At 55.5% G+C, this 17,468-nt stretch overlaps 1 long non-coding RNA gene across 3 annotated transcripts; it reads left to right on the top strand.

Moving 5' to 3' along the window:
* Positions 1 to 781: 781 nt before the first annotated feature.
* Positions 782 to 17,436, top strand: LOC115661028. Of its 3 annotated transcripts, XR_004003005.1 has the most exons (6): positions 789 to 971; positions 1,165 to 1,246; positions 1,846 to 1,887; positions 5,542 to 5,650; positions 6,338 to 12,627; positions 12,728 to 17,436. It is a non-coding gene; the product is annotated as an uncharacterized LOC115661028 (long non-coding RNA). The 3 variants fall into 3 exon arrangements; XR_004003004.1 differs by having other exon boundaries at positions 782 to 922; positions 6,338 to 17,436; XR_004003003.1 differs by having other exon boundaries at positions 782 to 971; positions 6,338 to 17,436.
* Positions 17,437 to 17,468: the final 32 nt, after the last annotated feature.

Raw genomic sequence — 17,468 nt, 5'->3', positions numbered from 1 at the left:
CGGGGTGGGGAGAGCCAGGTGGCCGTTCTGTACAGGGTGGACAGGGGACCCTGGGGTGGGGAGAGCCAGGTGGGTGTGAAGGTGCTCCTGTGTGGGTGACCTTTCCACCTGTCTCTTCACCCCAGGGACAGTGGGTTGAAAAGTCCAGCCTGGAGGTGATGGGGGACCAAGTCCTTGGCTGGAAGGAAGGGCCTCAGGACCCAGGGAAGCCGGAGGTGGGAAATGGCTTCTCCAGGTAGTGCTGCCAGCCCAGAGTCCAGCCGTGGTGAGTGCACCGGAGCTGGGACACCATGCCTCACCCTCCCCGAGTTCCCCCTTGCCGGGTTGAGTTGCCTCCTTGCTCTGCCCTAGGGGCCGACAGCCTGCAGCCTTTGGGAGCAGGTGAGCAGTGGAGCTGGCAGGTAGAGCTGGGGGGGGGTTGTTGGCACCCTCCAGGGCCCCCCTCTGTGGCTGCCCAGCCCGGCAGAGCTCTTAGCCAGCACAGGCGTCAGGCTACGGGCTGAGAGTGGGGCTGGGTGCAGCAGCCTCCATCCAGCCTGGACCCCCATAAGAGGGGCCCTAATGAGCCGGGGGGCTGGTGTTGGATCTTTCTCCCTCTCCTTAGTGTGAGCTGACCCCAGGTCTGCTAGGATTGCTGTTGCCATGGCAGCCCAGATGGCGCCAGCAGAAGGCGAAGAAGTGCCCGCTTTGAATAAGCCAGCAGCTGGTTTCCGACACAGCCCATTCAGCAGCCTACAGATGGGCTGATTATTCTGAGCTTTTCAGTGGCTTCCCTTTATTCACTTAGACGTTAACGATTCAGGATTGTCAAGCTGCAGCCCAGCCCCCGTCACCCCAGAGCACCCAGCCTGTGAGCACTCAGCTCAGGGCACCTCCCCATGCTTGGCACATGCCTGCCCCGTGTCGGGGGGCTCAGAAAGAGGTGCGGACATGGGGGGAGGGACATAGCACAAGGAGCAGGAGAAGTGAAGGTGACTTGGCTGCATTTTCAGCATTAAAATTTAATTGGAGCTGCAGCAGATTCCTGGTCCATATGCAGCACCAGCAGTGCTGCTTGGGCGGCCGGGTGGGGGCGTGGGGGGGTGGGGAGCTGCTGTTGAGAAGATGGGGTGGAGTTTGCATGGTAATATCTTATCCAGGGATTCTCTCTCTTTCTCTCGAAAGCTCCAGTACAAAGAGGCTTGTACACCAGCCAACATCTCGCCCAGCCTGGGGTCCCTGTGCCGCGGTTTCTCGTGGAAATCAGGTGAGGATGCTCTTATCTTGGTTTTCTCTTTTGTCTGGGTGAAACGGTCCCCTTCCCCATGGTCACAGCCTTCTGTTGGGGTGTTTCTCCCAGGACTCAGCCTATCCCCAGAGTGCCAGCTTCTTGGCACCACCAGCATTGAGGTGTGGTGTGTGCACAGCGACACTCCGAGAAATTGGTGTTGATAAAACTCGGTGTGGAAACCAGAGGGGGATTTTCCTGCAGCTGTTCCCTAGCAAATGGAGACATACCTTGGAAAGGGGCCAGTGGGACTGGCCTTCAGCTTCTTGGTTCATCACCAAAAATGTTCTTTCGGTGCCCTGCTTTTTCCCATCTATCTCTGGGTCGTTCCTGGTGGGGAAAGTGAGGAGGCAAAGGGCACACTCTGCCTTCGCTGACTCCTTTGTTAAGTGGAATGATCAGTTGTGAGCTGTCATTGCCTTTTCCTAACCTCATTCCCGGCCCTGTCTGCACGGAGTCCCTGCCGAACAATAGCACAGCTAGGCAGGCGCTGGGCGGAGGCAGGGCTCCATTTTCAGCGCTGAGCAGCTGAGGGCTCAGATTAACTGATATGCCACTTGTTTGTATTTTCTTTCCAGAAGCATCTTTTTGATCCACATCAAGAATAGGGTTTAAGACAGGTAAATGGAACCTTGCATCATTTCCAATGCTCCCCGAAGGGAATGCAGTAAAAATGCTGGGTTACGTCTCTGCCTTTAAACCACCATTTTCTCTAAAATATGGGAATTAAGAGCAATGCTGGGGGGAAAGGGACAGGGATGCGGAAGAGGGCAGAGAAAGTCCAGCCTATGAAGGGGACTTTATTCCACCCATTCCTATCTGCAAAGAGTTAATCTGACAGATGCTACCATAGAGCATTTTGGGGTGTCATTTTCACATCCATTATTGCTCTGCCACCTTTTGCATTGGAAAATCTATCCCAGCCCTGGCACTCAAGGGAAGTCTAGAAATAATGGGATATTTCATTCCTAGCAGCTTCTCAAAACCCTAAGGAATTCCCCTGATCTGCCTTCTTAAAAATACATCAGATGCCACAATCAAACTAGTTATTGAATGCCCAGCTAGTGCAATAGGCAAAGGAAAGCTTGCTTCAGAGCCAGACGCAGACACTCCTGGAGTGCAATAGTGTCAGACAATTCCGATTTCAGACTCTGCCAGGAATCAAAATGAAGGAACACGAAGTCCAGCCGTGTCAGAGTGAGGGGCAATGCCCAGACAGGGGAAGTGTAAAACAGCACAGAATGCCCAGAACATTGCATCTTAGCAATCATGGTGTGTAAGTGACTCTAACTCCGCCTTGAAGAAAGCCATTCCCTCTACCCACTTTGCTGCTCTGCTCACTCCGCTCATCCCACAGGCTGCTCGTGTGACATGACTCGTGTAGAGTGGTCTCTTGTTCCTTTGTGCATTCTGCTCCGACCAAGTGCAAAGCTGGGCTTCAGTCCTGGCTTCCTTTCTGTTTATCTCTTGCTTAACCTGAACAATACGGCTGCATGTTCACATCTGCAGCATCCTCACATGCTACGCCAGCTAACGCTCCCTGCAACCAGGGTATACACAAGCCAACAGGCAGCCCAGACTGCAACCAGTTCAGTGGGGCACAAAAACATTTTGTTAACTGCCACTGTCATTCATTTTCTCCACTCGATTCCCAGGAACACACTCCACTTATGGCCCAACAAAGGGAGTGTGCTAAAGCTCTCAGTTCACTGGCAATGGGGCATTACCTACCTTTAGAGAACCCAGCCTCCATCTTACAGCCTCATCAGGGAAACCCTTTGCTACAGTTCTTATTGGCTTCCACTGTATCTATTCTAGCAGTGCGGGCAACCTTCCTACGGACTCCCAAGGAAAGCCCCAGGTCCTATGGACTATCCTCAGTGCATGGTGTTCAGCAAATGCATGCATGCCGGGGCTTCCTCAGGAGAGCCATTTTCATACAGACGGGAGATGGCTAATTGTTAGAGGTAATAATAATAACTAGCTGACAGCCATATGCCATCAGAGACTGTGCTACAGTCATCCCTGCTCATTTCCAGAGGGGTTTAGCCAGGGCTATGGTTGTTATGTTCATATTGTTTTGGAACACAAATCATTAGCAAAGTCTGACTCTAGTGGCTGCTGTCAGCTGATTGTACTTCAGCTAAATACAAGAGTGGGGCTAGACCCCAGTCACAGATATCCTGGGGGAAATCCAGAGTGACTCCATTGAAGATGAAGCCTCTCATGTAATGGAGATCAGAATCCAACCCAATCTCTCTGTAGCTTTAGCTGCTGCCGAGAGTGTGAAGATTTGGAGTAGTGCACGAGGCCAAATGGGCTAGGCTATTACCATCTGAAATGGGTAATTGTTTGGTGTGGACTTTCTATGCCTCCTTCACTGTCATTCATACACACACCTGGGGATAGGTGTGCATGGGCTCCAGGAAACTCAGAGAGGGCTCCTTTCTAGCGCTGCTGGTGGGAAGACGCTGCAAGGGGGCAGGAGTAATTTTCTGGGAGCTAGATTCTGCCCCCAAGTGACTAGCACAAGGTCTGTCGTCGTCTGCAAGTGAGCTCTATGCTGGGAACCGATGGAGCGTGTCTGTGGCTTTGTCTCCTAGTGACACAAAGAGGAAACAGGTCCTTTTCCAGCATTGCTTTGGACACAGTGTAACAAAATATTCTTCAATGGTTCTTGGCATTCTGTCCCACCTGTCCCCATGTTCACACCACACAGAGACACACACACTGTGCAAATGTCCATATAAGTTAGAGGTGGTCGAAACACCTAATTGCATCAAAAAAGTTTTTTTTTTCAAAAATCAAATTTCGATGAAAAATGTAATTGAAAATTTGAAAATCAGAAAATTTAGACCAACTTTAAAAATTTAGTCAGCCCTGAAAACAACATAGGTGTGTGCGCGCACACACACACACACACGGTAGGGAAGCAGCTAGTTCAGGAGAAATCTAGGCAGCAGACAGCCGCAGCAAATGGAGATACACAGCTATCTCGAAATGGTTCCAGACCCACCCTCCACTTTTGCTGCAGAGAATCAGATTTTGTACAGATTCCACACCCCAGACTAAGGGCTGGCTCCCTCTCCCAGGACAGGGGCATGGTTCCTTTTGTTGCTGTCTGTGATAGTGTGAATCATGTGCAGGTGTTAGTGGGAGTAGCCCCGTAGGAAGGCATGACTAAGAGTGTGGGTTCTGGATCATGGCACAAGTAGCCAGGGACCCAGCCCAATGAGTGGCTGGCTTGCTGGCTGTAAGGAGCTGCTGGTGTCTGGAAATCTCCTTTTGCGTAAGCATTGTCAGCAAAGTGACTCCTGCTACATGCCGGGGGTCAGGCTTTTGCTTTTTCTGAACTGAAGACACACTGCCCTGCCCCTCACCCCCATCAGGCCTGTTCCTTCCCCCGGGCTTGCTGTGCAGCCAGATAGCAGGGAGCTCACAGCATTGCGCCAGGCCCAGCGCTCCGTGGCTCAGAGCTGCGGCCCCCAATTAGCTCGTGTTCCGCCTTCATCTTCTCTCTCCTTGGGAATGTAAAGCTGGCTCCTTCCTAAGGCATGAATGGAAGTGAGTCCAGCCATCGCCTGAGTGACCCGGCGAGCCCCACTCTAACACCACACACGCTGCTGGCAGAAGCCATTTTTAATGAAGAGAATTTGATCAAATGAGACAGCAAGCGACTCTGGAGAAAGCCGGGGGCTTGGCTTCTGCATGCCCTAGCCCTGGAGATGCCCAAGCCAAAGGGGCTCCTTTGGAGGGGACTTGCATGCAGACATGGACGGCGCCACTGGCCACTCCTTTCCTCGTCCAGTCTGTGCAGTCATGTTTTCTCCTAGCTTAGGGTCGGTGTGGCCCCAGAGGATCACAGTCCAGCTGTCTCTGTATCCCCAGGGACAAAGCCAGTGAGGAGGACCTTTCTGTAGCAGGAGAGGCTCCGCACCTTCCCCTGAAAGCACCTTGTCCAGAAGAGGGGTGGATAGCCCTCATGCCAGAGATGCATGGCAGCCCAGCCCCGCCCAGCCCAATCCAGCCCAGCCAACCCAGCCCTGCCCAGCCCTACCCAGCCCTGGGATGGGGAGCCTCTGGCACAGTCTCCTCTGAGCCCCCATATCCCACAGGCCAGCAGAGCATTGCAGACAAGACTCTCCTGCTGGGTTACTTATTAGTATGGGGATTCCCTTCAGTGCCACCTGGGCCCCGGGGACTGGGGAGCTGGGTGGCCGTGGAAGGTGCTGCATGCTGTTCTCTTTTGCTGTGTTGGTTGCTTTCTTTTGCAGCTGCTAATGACTGACCTGAGGTCTGTTCACACACAGTCCCCTGCATGGCTGGAGCAGCAAGACAAGATGGGGGGTTATTTTACAGTGTTCTCATAGCCAGTGGCGCCAGGTAGGACACAGGGCGAGCCCTGCACAGTGGCACTAGCATGCAGCTGGCATGCTGGTGGCCAGATTCCCAGGGGGCAGCACCAGGCCTAGGCACCGCTTGTGTCCCACTCCAGCCTGACAAAGGCCTGAGTGGGGAGAAACATTCCCATGGTGGTGAGAAGTGGCCTCTGAGTGACCTGGGATGGTGGGCAACCCTTCCCAGAGAGCCAGTGCTCAGGCGATTCGTCCAGAAGCCCAGGATGAGAGTCTTCTCCGTCCTTACTTGTAGGATGGGGCTGCGCTTCCCAAACTCTTGCTGGCCTGGCCTTGCTCCGCTGCAGCCTTGACAAGCAGCCCCCTATGCCCTTGTCCAGCCCTTTTCCTAAGCCTTGCAACCTGCTCTGAGCAGGACTCAAAGCCTGGACAGGTCTGAGCACAGGGCTGGGGCCCGGCAGCCTCTGAGCTCCCTTGGCCATCTTCTCTGAGATCTGATTCTGCAGCTCCCAGAGACTCTGCTTTGATTGGGGTGGAGACAAGGAGTTACTAGTTAACCCTGGAAAGTTCCCTGAGAGTGGAAAGCGCCAGGTCTCCTGAGTAGGCCAGCAAATGCCGGAGCTCGGCTGCAGAGAGTGCCCTATTGCTACACACACCGGGACGAGGGAGTGGGGCAGCCGGTGGGATCTAAGAGTTTCGTTCGCCTTCTTTGCAGAGACACCTCTGCTTGAGGGATGCTCCATCTCGCTCCCTGGAGGGATTCCTGAGCCCTGGCGACCTGATGGCAGTGCCGTGGAGGTGCCCTGGCAAGGAAGGGGCGGCAGTGAGTCACAGCACCTCAGACTGGCACCATGGGGAACTGGTTTCTGTTCTTTGCCATAAATCCCCAGGAGCCAGCGTGGCAGCAGAGAGGATCACGCTGACTGGGCTGGCGTGTGAGCGTAGCCATGAGGCAGTCTGCACGGAGCTGCAGGAGCAGCACGCACAGGTGTTGCTTAGTGACCACACCTGGAAGATGTGAGCCTGTAGCAAACACCGAATGTCAGGCTGTGGGTGTAGACTGCCCGACAGAGTCTGGCCCGGCGCATCTCCCCGTTTCACAGAGGTAGCCGGCTGCAGTGGGAGAGGAGCGAGGCTAAGGATAGCTCTGGGTCAGCAGGGCTTTCTTGCCAGGGTCACTTCTCTGAGCTAGTGCAAATCCCGATGCCTTGGCCCTTTCACAGAGTTCGTTCCCTGGGGAGGGGAACAAGAGCTAGTGGCTGGGAAACGTTCTAGATGCTTATGAATGGGGGTGACGCCAAAGCAGTTCATGCTTGTCTGAAACCTCCCCCTGGAAAGAGAACAGATTCCTTAGGGCTCCCCCACCCCGCCCTTGGGGCAGAGGGCCAGGAGGGCGGGGCTGGGTTTGCAGTGTCTGTCTGCAGATTATCCTCAGACTGCTGGCTACTTCATTCGCCCGACCTGTATGAATGACGGTGCTTAGCCTGTCTGGCTTGCCGGGGCGCTCTCCACCCCCCAGAGTGAGATACCGGGGTGCTAGGAGCTGAGGGGTCACCTCCAGTGGTGGTAGCTCTGGAAATACTGAATGGGAAAAGGTAGTGCGGGGAGGAGCCTAAGGAACAAGTTCACCCTACTGGCTTTTTGTCACCGGCTCATGTCGTGACTTCTCTGCTGCGGAGAATGTTCCTTTTGTGAATGGTGCTGAGCCCGGTAGCCGTGGAGCTGGGGTGGGGGCCAGCAGGTCTGCTCTGAATTTCCCCGGACCCATGGAGCTTGTATGGTGTGATGTCCTCGTGTCAGCACGATAGCTCGGGGCTCAGAGGGACCCAGGCGGTCCCCAGGCCACCTGGCTCCTCCACCACTGTTCGTGCACTGTCTCTATCACCTGTTGGCGACATTCTGGGGCCTTTCTCTACCATGCCTGTCCTGTGCAGCTGGTGTCAAGCTGTAATAAGAGGAGAGTGCAACAGGGAGATTAGCGTGCCCTGATGCCTGTCTGCTGGGCGATGTGTTTAAAGACCCGTCAGCCTCCAAGAGCAACGTGGAGCACCCAGGATTAAATGTCACCTCTCAGAACTCCCCTGAGCCACATTCCTCCATCACCGTCCTAAGCCAGTGCCGCGTTCCCACGGTAAATGTAACAACTCCAGCACTTCCCTGCTGCTGGGAGGTGGGTGGGAACGCGCCCCAGGGAGGTGAGAGCAGCTTCCACAGGCGGGGTGCTGTGGTGGGACTTGCAGGTGAATTCTTTTAGCAAAATTAGCTGCAGGTGTGTTCCCGTTCAGTGAGGAACTCTCCGAGAAGCCAGCATGGAGGGCTTTGCACCAAGGAGCTTGCATTGGGCGAGTCCAGCTATTTCCCATGTGTGCCAGCACAGAGTGTGAACACTATAGCATCCGTAGAGCAGGAGGGGATGGACTCTCCCGGCTGTATCTGTCTACTCCTGACGAGAGGAACCGAGGGAGCCAGGTGGGGCACAGAGAGCCCTGTTTGGTTCCAGGGGGTTATTTCCTGGTTTCCTTACCCCCTTGCTTCCCGTCCCTGAGATATTCCCTAGCCATTAGTCACCAACGTTTTTCGTCTGGCAGGTGCCAGACTATGAGCCACAGAGGGCCATGGTGGCGGACGAGCATCCACCGAAATGCCGCCGAAAATGGGTGCTGCTGCTTCTGGATGACACTGCTTGTCGGTGGCATTTCGGCAGATGCTCGTCCGCCGGCCAGTACTCGTGCATACTTAGATGCCCCAGCGGGCGCCATGGCACCTGCAGGCACCTCGTTGGGGGCCCTTGCCCTAGCACATGTGACAGATGGAGCCTGCCTTAGCTGGGAACCTTCTGCTTCTCCCACTTTACAGCTGTAGTTAGCCTCTCCTGGTCGTTCACTTTGCTTCTGTGCTGCTCCCTGGGCGTGCTGGGGAGAACCCCAAGCCAAGCATCCTCCACATGGCAGAGCCTGCTGGGTTCATGGTCAGGCCGTGGGGGAGAGCCAGAAGGCAGATCTTCACTTTTCTTTGGAATTCCATTCGTTTCCACACTGGGTCCCTGCTCGCGAGACAGCAGCTACTCAGACTGGGACAGAAATAGTTTTGTCTCTCCAACAGCCCAGCTAATCGCCTTTGCCCCAGCCACCAGCTTATTGCAATTTCACCGCGTTCTCCTAACCCTAGTGTTACCCATTTCCTTCTTCTGCTTCTTCCAGCACAGTCCTGCCAGTAGATCTGGCACCTTGAGCTCTGATGGGCTGGCCAGCTCGTCGGCTTGGTCACTACGAGCCCTTCTACATCGCCTGTGGCAGCGACCCTCCCAGACTGAGTCAACGGGCTCAGGCTGGTGGGACTGGGGCTGCCGTGTGCAGATGTTGCAGCTCAGCCTGGGGCTCGGGCTCTGAAGGCCAGGAAGTGCGGAGGGCTTCGGAACCCGAGCTCCAGCCTGAGACATCACACCAAAGCCCTGGCTAGACAGCAAGCGCCAGCCGGAGCCCTGCAAACCTGGGTTGGAGGCTTGCTGCTGTGGGCAGTGCAGACAGACCTTAACAGCCTGACTCTCGCCTGCCCTGGAGCTTTGGGCATGACACCCTCCTAGCTGGTGGGCATGAGGGGAGCGCGCTGGCTTGGTAGCTGTGTAGCTGCGTTCAGCACAGGGGTGCATGGCAGCAGGAGGGGCTGCGTTTGCAAAGTGCTTTATGCTCCAGTTCGGTTATTTAAGGCCACGCAGGCCAGTTCTAGCCTCAGAATAATGAACCAACAACATTCCAAATCCCGGCCCAATAGACACTGCAGAGCCCAAAGGCGTCTCCTCCCTACAGATAGCAGGAGCTGCCCCTGGCCTATGACAGCAGCATGGGCTAAATTCCAAGGAGGCGCATCCCCTGCCAGCAAGTGGGACTAACTGGTGTGTTGTGCATGTGTATTGCGGTGCTAAGTTATTAACATACTAACCGAGGAGGATCTCCCTGCTCTCACAGACTCTGCTCCCCAGCCAGGCCTGCTATTGACGCTGGAATGTTGAGTAAGTCACTTGTGAATGAACTAACCCACTAACTGGCTATAACGCATGCTCTACTAACCCGTCTTGTTTCACCTCCTACTAACCGGGCACAACACACATTGCCTTAAAGGGAATGGAAAAGCTTGGGTAAGTACGTCTGCAAAGAAGTCATTCAAGTTGCCATCCCAGGAACAGAATCTATGTGCAGTGTCAAACATTACAAACACAGTGAGGGAATCTGGGGAGCTGCTCCTCCATGTACCTGGCAGGGCCTGAGGGCAGGATTCTGTCTTTCCCCAGCAACATGGGGAACACCAGAAAGTGGAGGTTTGCTGCACTCTCTGCTCTGCTGTCAGTGCTAGGATTCTCCCACCACCCGCAAAGGAAAGACAGACTCTGCTTTGCCAGTCTTGGTAGGTAAAAGAGGAAGGGCTGATTTTCCAGTGGTGTTTCCGTCTGTAATGCTGAAGTCTGCATGTGGATTCTGCTGCTGACTAGGGATCCTAGACTGTGTTTATTGACAAAAGCTTTTCAGTTTCTTTTTAAGTCACTAGATCTCTCTCTCCTGTTACTAACACATTTCCAAACTGAATTAAACAAACTAACCTTGGCTGCTTTTCTCTCCATTTCTCTTTCCTAGTCTGTATGTTCTGTTCCTGAACTAAGATGCGCTCTCTGGTTATGACATGTGGCTCTTTATTAACTGCTTGTACTAATCTCTTCTCAGTTGGTTCTAGATGCTACTAACATACATCTTTGGCTCCTGAACTTTCTGATGCTATTCACCATGACAAATGAATGAACAGGTTTTTCCCCGCCCCTGTAACAGACCCCTGTTAATGCAACCTCCTGTATTATTCTGCTGGCCTTTTTTTCAGTGCAGCTGAACATCTTTAACTCCTGTTAAGTGCAATGAAAAAGGAAGATGCTCAAGAGTTTTGAAAATTAGGCCACTGGTCTTCAGTTTTTTAATCAACTTGATGAGGCTAAGAGAAAACAATGCTATTAACAGGCTTTATAAAGCTACTTGAAGTGGCATGTTCTACATACTGGTCAGTCAGTTTGTAATTTGTATTTGCCAGAAGGTCTGGTGAATCTAGTTTGCAGAGAGACCTTGTTAAAAAGCAATTAAGAAACTGCAGTTCCCACCTCACCCCAGACCCTTGAATTGCTTGGAATGCTGGTTCATCTGTCATTGGGAATGGCCTTCACATCAGCCTTAGTGCCTCTGTTACTCCTGAGCTTTGGGACGGACATGGGGTGTTTTCAGCTTGTGCCGGCCCAGGACTCAGTTTCCGTGTATCTCCACAGTTCCCCTTTGGCACTGATGCATGTGAAAAGCAGTTGCCAACCTTGAGCACCCAACTACCAGGAGCTGTGGGGCTGAACCAACCTGGTTGATTGGCACTTGTTGTATTTATTCCTGGTCACTAACCCGAGAAGATGGGAGGCGAGGGGCAGGGAGAGGAATAGGACATGTTGTCTAAAAGGAGATCTGCTGTCGAGATCCTCTCCTTGAACTGCCCCCACTCGGGGGCAGCCTGGCTGCGACCCTCAGGTGAGCAGAACTCCTGGGAGGGGAGAGTCTGCCCAGACAGACAGACAGACAGACAGACAGGTGCACTCTGCAGCCAGGGCAATCACTGGCTTTCCGGGAGTGAGCAGCTCTGCCCAAGTGCTTTATGGGTCTGGCCTGTAACTGGTCGGAACCTCTCTCGCTCGTGAGATGCTCTGGTGCCAATTCCCCTTTCTCTGGCTCGCTTGCTGCCTAACTACTAACCGCTGCTCTGCTTTGCCCTGAGATGTGTAGCTGGAGAAGGACCCACAGCGTGACTCGGTCTTTATGCCAGTTTATTGCCTGTTTCTGTAGCAGATCCCCCTCCCCTTTAATCCCTGTGTGTTTCTGTACTAACCACGTGACCTGTTCCTTTCAGGCTGATATTAATAGTTTGCTGGGGATCTCACCACTAACCTGGCTGCCTCCTCTCGATTATCCCTCCGGGTCCGTGTATGGCAGTGACGTGGCTGGTGTATTTTCACCTAACACACTAACTAGTCAGGAGGCTGCCTGGCCCTGGCTGCTCCCTGCTTTATTAACATACTAAAACCTCTCTCAGGGCTGGGATCAGGATGGGTTTGGGGGTCAGTTGTTCCATGTGTTTCCTTGGAGAGTGGGGCTGTGATGCATCCCCAAATCGAGGAGCAAGCACACTTGCTCTTTCGGGGGATACTGCAAGGGGTAGAGTATCTGGCTGCCGTGGATCAGAGTGCCCAGCAATGCAAGTTTGCCCAGCAGATCAGGGAAGGGGGTGGTGGAAAGCAGCAGCTGGGCTGGGGTCCTCCAGGGGCAGGAGGGCCTGGGCACAGCGAGGTGGGCTGAGCTCATGGGGAAGCCAAGCTAGGGTAAGTTGGGGTGATTTGGCACAAGGCCTGGCAGAAAAAGTGAAACCTTCCTGTTTTGGAAATGAGTGAGAATCTGCCCAGGATAATGTAGCAACCAGGGAACCAGCATTTCAGCCTTGGTGTTGTTCAAAGCGTGCCCGTGCCCCAGCCCAGGAGCTGCAGCTCTTCTGGGCCAGCCCTTACTGTTTCATGGTGTCTTTCACAGCCTTCAGTGACCTGAGCCTCCCGCGCTGCTCCTGAACTAACCAGTCCGCCAGGCAGCAGGTGCTGCAAGGCTGCATTTCCTCATCCCAGGAGATGTGGCACATGGGAGCCCAAAAGGCCAAACCTGTGTCTGTGCCAGCCTCTGCGGGACTTGGCATTTGGAAATGTCCTTGACTTTCTCTGGCCCCCTGCTCTTCTGGGCTGTTGGTTTGCACAGGCTGGAACCCTGGGGCCTGAGGGTAGGAGCCGCTGGGAAGGCTGCAGTCTCTGCAGGAGAAGGGCACCTGCTAGTCTCTGAAGTATGCTCCCATCTGTACGGCTGGCTCCTCGGCTGCCAAGGGCAGCAATGCAGGGCGGGGACAGGGAGCACATGGGGGGCTCTGACAGAACAGGCGGCTTTGCTTGGCCGGGTCTGTCGCTCTGCTCCTTGTCACTGTGCATGTTCCCTGCTCGGCGCCCGGGTGCCCTTTGGGGTTAGGTGGTTTCTCGTCTCTGGCTGGGCAGGGGCAGCGACTCCAGGGGCCCAGCGTGGCAAGGGAACGTAGGGGTCACCAGCAGCCACCCGCTCCAGACCCAGCTCCTGTTCTGCATTGCGCTGCTTCCTGGCCCCCTGGCAGGCAGCGATCCCCCTGAGCAGGTACAAGGCTGGGTCTCCATTTCCCTGCAGGGGCTGTGGGGTTCTAGGCCTGCTGGGCTCAACATGGATTTCCAGGGAGACTGGAGAGCTGGGGGATGTGGGGACGAAGTGTGACTGGCCTCTGGCACGATGCTGGGCAGCGCCTGGAGGGAGCTGAGGGGAGAGCTGGGGCTGGCATATGAGGAGAGGTTAAAACCTGCAGCTAGGAGGAGTGGGGGGATGGCAGGAGCCCCCAGAAATTGGCCCTGCGAGCACGGAGGGAGGGGATGATCTAGGGGGCCCAGGGGAACATGTAGGGACCCAGAGATAAGGGGCAGGAGAGCTGGGGCAGGCAGCAGCACCGCCCAGGGCAGACTTTCCTCAAGACGGGCTAGCTGGCCTAACAGCACTTCCAGCTCGAATGTTGGGGAGCGGGGATCTCCCAGTGTGCCGAGGCTGGCCAGGTTTTCGATCCAAGGCGGGGTCCCTCTGGCGAGCGGTGGCAGACCTCCAGGAGTCCCCTCCTCCTGTTCTCTGGGCCTCACCCTGGTGGATTAGGCACATTGCTCTCCCTGCATCAGCGCGCCACGTCCTGCGGCCAGCAGCGGGCTCGGCAGGACGCACCTCACAGCCGTCGGGGGCACTTGGGCCAGGTAACGCTGGCTGCTGAGGGAGGCAGGGACAAGCCTAGAAGGGCTATTTGTCTGCTTGTGTGTGGCAAGTCCTGTGTTCCTAGGTACAGGAGAGTCAGAGCAGGTGACAGCCCCCAGGACTGCTCCTCTCCCCTGCCCTGCGCTTGCTGTGAGCAGGCCTAGAGGAGCAGTCCTAGGGCCTGGGGAGGGCGGATGGTGCGCGTGGAGCGGTGACGGGACACTGTCTGGAAGGGCTGGCCTGTCGCTGTGAGCACTGGCAGATCCTGAGCTTGGCTGCGGGGGATTTTCCAGGGGTGAGCAGCGTCTGATGTTCCCTGCAGGAAGGGAGCCCGGGAGGTGACAGAGGGAGCTTGCAGATGAGTTTCAGGCTGCTCGTGCCCCAGCTTGTCACTTTCGGGTTTCACAAACTCTGCTGCCAACACCCCCAGAGGCTGCCCCACAGTCTGCGGGGTGGGGGTGGGATCCCTGCCATCCCACAGCCTTGCTGCTTTCGGGTTTCAGCTCCTGGGTAGAATGGGCTCCTCTAGTGCGGGATGCCCCTTGTTCCTCTAGAGCTCTGGCCAGGGCCAGCTGAACAGGTGTGCGAGGGGAGACAGACAGACAGATGGACAGACCAGTGAGAGACGGCAGTCTAAATCATGGGGATGATGCTGCAGGTCCAGCACTGCCTCGACGGGGCAGCCTGGAGACGGCACGCTTCCTTGCAGCTGCACTAGCAAAGGGCCCGAAGCTGCTCACCACTGCTCGCAGGAAGGGGAGATGGAACGCTGGGTTCTCAGTGACCAAGGCAGTGGCACACCCAGCACTTGCCTTGGGAGACTGTTCTGTAGCCTCTCACACCAGCCATTGGGTCATTTCTCCAAGCTGGTGTGTGTTTCTGATGGCCTTGTGTGTGTGTGTGCGCGTGCGTGCGTGCGTGCGCGCGCGCGGGCACATGTATCTCTGATGGCCTGGTGTGTTTGTGCATGTGTGTGTGTTGTGTATGTCTTTCATAGTTGTGTGCGTGCATGTGTGTGTGCAATGGCTCTGTGTATCTATCTATGGCTCTGTGCATGTGTGTGTCTGTGTGTGCAATGGCTCTGCGTGTATATCTCTGGCTCTGTGCGTGCGTGTGTGTGTGCAATGGCTCAGCGTGTGTATCTCTGGCTCTGTGCGTGCGTGCGTGTGTGTGTGCAATGGTTCTGCGTGTGTATCTCTGGCTCTGTGCGTGCGTGTGTGTGTGCAAAGGCTCTGTGCATGGCTGTTGCTCCCAAGTGGATAGTGACTTTTACTCGTGTCTGGTTAGCAGGGTTCCATTGCAGTCAGTGGGGGGCTGCCCGAGAGACATGTTCCAATGCAGGTTGCCCCTTGGGAGAGGCGGTTGGTGAGGCTCAGGAAGGGGTCGGAGCTGGTGGAGCTGGATAGGGGCTGCGTTCCTGCCTTACCTGCCCTAGGTCTGCTGTAGCTCGAGGTCGGGCTGGCGTCAGACTGGGAGGTGGCGGTTGCTGGATGGGGGCTTGCTGGAGAATACGGTTTCCAGAGCACGTGGACTAATGGCCTGACCAGCACCTTGCAGAGGAACCAGTAGCACCAGCTCCATGTGCAGCCTCCAGAGTTGCAAGCTCCTCTCCCTGCTCAGCACGGGCAGCTGCCCTGCTTTTGCCTGTCCCCGGTGCTTTCCCCGCCGTAGTGAACAGGGTGTTGTAGTGGGCGAGAGGCTCTGCACTAGGGCTGGGGCCAGGAACTCCCTGCTCTCACCCCAGCTTTGCCGGGTGGCCTTGAGTGAGCTGCCCCGTGGGATGGGGATAATGATGCCTACCTGCTCCTGGGGGAGGCTGGCCGCCTGAGCTCCCCTCTGGGAAGGTCAGTGGGATGGAGGCCAGAGGAGGGGGCAGAGGCTGGCATTCTGAGGGCTGGTTGGTTATTGTTCACTCCCCCCATCCCTCGCAGCTGGGCTGCTAGGACCACACTAGATCGGAAACTCGTGCAACCCAGAAGTGCCCCCACCCCAGGAAGTGACAGGCCTTCCAGCAGGACGTCCGCAAAGACCTGAAAACTCATCTGCCCCATCTGCTAGCTACACATCCAGGTAGCTGCACTCCTGGCTCACAGCTCTGGCTGGCTCCCACCATCAGGGTGCTCAGGCCCCAACCAGGCCTAATCCTGCAGCTGCGGCGTGTGCAATGTCTCCCTTAGAGGCTGGTGCTCGAGAAGGATAAAAGCCGCTCACTGCTAAGCTTGCTCCTTCTGCTCAGGTGGCAGCGGCCTGGGATTTTTGTGCAGAAGATCTCGGTCCAGTCACTGCTGCCAGCCCATATTGAAACAGTTGTTACACAGCCAAAGGTCCATGTGAGTCCTGGTAAGGAGCAGCACCAGGGGCTCGTGGGCGTTTGGTTTGTTTCAACCCATTGTATTGTCCAGTGGCACCTTTAGAGGCCACCGGGCCACTCGGGACAGGCCTTTTCTTTGTGTTCTCATGATCTAATCACAAGCCGCCGACCTTCCATCCTCTGCCCTAGGTCCTTGTGTCTCTGTGCAGGCCCACCGGTAGGTGGATGCGAGCTGGTTCTGGCCCTGGCGCTCACTGGGCATTGGAGGGCTCCCTTCTCTTGCACAGCAGAAGCAAAACTCCCACTGCAGAATCATCTCATAAGCAAGGTGTGCATTTGACCCAGGGCCTGACCCTCTCCCCTTTACTCCCTGAGTCAGGCTCACTCGTGGGGTCGGGTCAGCCAGGATGCAGAGCCAGGCCCATAGCATTCCAAACGGAAGGGCTCTAGGGGAAAAATGAAGGTAATAAAAAACCACAAAGCAAAGAGAAACCTGCTGCTAGCAGAACCAGATTGTTCTCCTCCTTTGGATGTATACTCCCCCGAAGGGTCTGCAGTGGGCCGCTGCTCGTGTCGGGAAAGGAGACTGCCTCCGTGGAAACGGCTGCATTTGCTGATGGCATGCTCGCCTGAACGGTTCAGAAGCGATTGTTCTTATTCACTGGTCAGGAACCTGTTCCAAAGGAGTTGTACCACACAGAGGTCGATGAGCAGCAGGGGTGCAAAGGGAGTTGTGGGGAAATGAGATGCAAAGCTGTCTTATTTAAATGCTAGACAATCCCTGGCATGCGTGCCTGCAGAGCAACGAGGCCAGAGGCTCCTAGAAGCAAAGCTGGGGAAAAGAGTGTGGGGCTGCAGTTCCTGGAGGAAAAAAATCAAGTGGGTCCCACTGACCCTAATTTTTCCAGCTAACAGGAAAAAGCGTTTGATAGGCCTCGTGAACTGGAGCCACTAGAATAATGCCCAGCCCAAACCTGCCTGAACCCAAGGTGAACTTTAATTGGAACTGGGCATAAGAATTTGGTTCCCTGTATTTTCCCTTCTGCGTCTCTGCACTCCTGGCAGGGCTGGATCTGAAACGGCTAGAAGTCTGGATTGGCAGGCTGGCTCCATGACATCGCCAGCTCAGGCTGCATGGGATGTGGACAGCTCAGGTTAGGTCCCCAGAAGCACCCAAGCCCTGGAGTATTTCTACAGCCTCAGATCTTGGAGATTTGCCCCTCGCTTTGCATCTCACTTTCATGGAGTGTTAGCTCTGTATCATACTAATGCCGGGGGCCACGAGCCCTGGCACCCTGCAGCCCAGTCAATTAGAGCATCCCCCAGCACCAAGGAGAATTAATAGCTTGGCCAGTTAGCACGGCCCTCAGGGCCCTGCCCGCAGCCCTATCAGACAGATGCCTGGTGGGGCAGAGAGGGGTTGAGGCGAGAACATCACGCAGCTGGGACCGGCCTTTGTGTGGCTCTGGAGAAGCAGGCTCCTGGCCCCATGGGGTTGCTCGCGGTGTAAAACCACTACCAGCAGGCGTGCCATGGATCTGTGAACAGCCCTGGCTGTGTGTGCACCTGGGGATCCCGGTGGACTGTGACCACTGGCCCAAGCCTGTAACGTCTGCTCTAAACATGTCAGCTCTGCAAATGCCTGTGCAGCCCCGTGTCTTTGTGTGGCGCCG

The sequence above is a fragment of the Gopherus evgoodei genome, chromosome 13, assembly GCF_007399415.2.
Source record: "Gopherus evgoodei ecotype Sinaloan lineage chromosome 13, rGopEvg1_v1.p, whole genome shotgun sequence".
In the NCBI taxonomy this organism is placed as follows: Eukaryota; Metazoa; Chordata; order Testudines; family Testudinidae; genus Gopherus; species Gopherus evgoodei.
The sequence above is the reverse complement of the archived record's forward strand: the minus strand, read 5'-3'. Positions and strand labels throughout refer to the sequence as shown.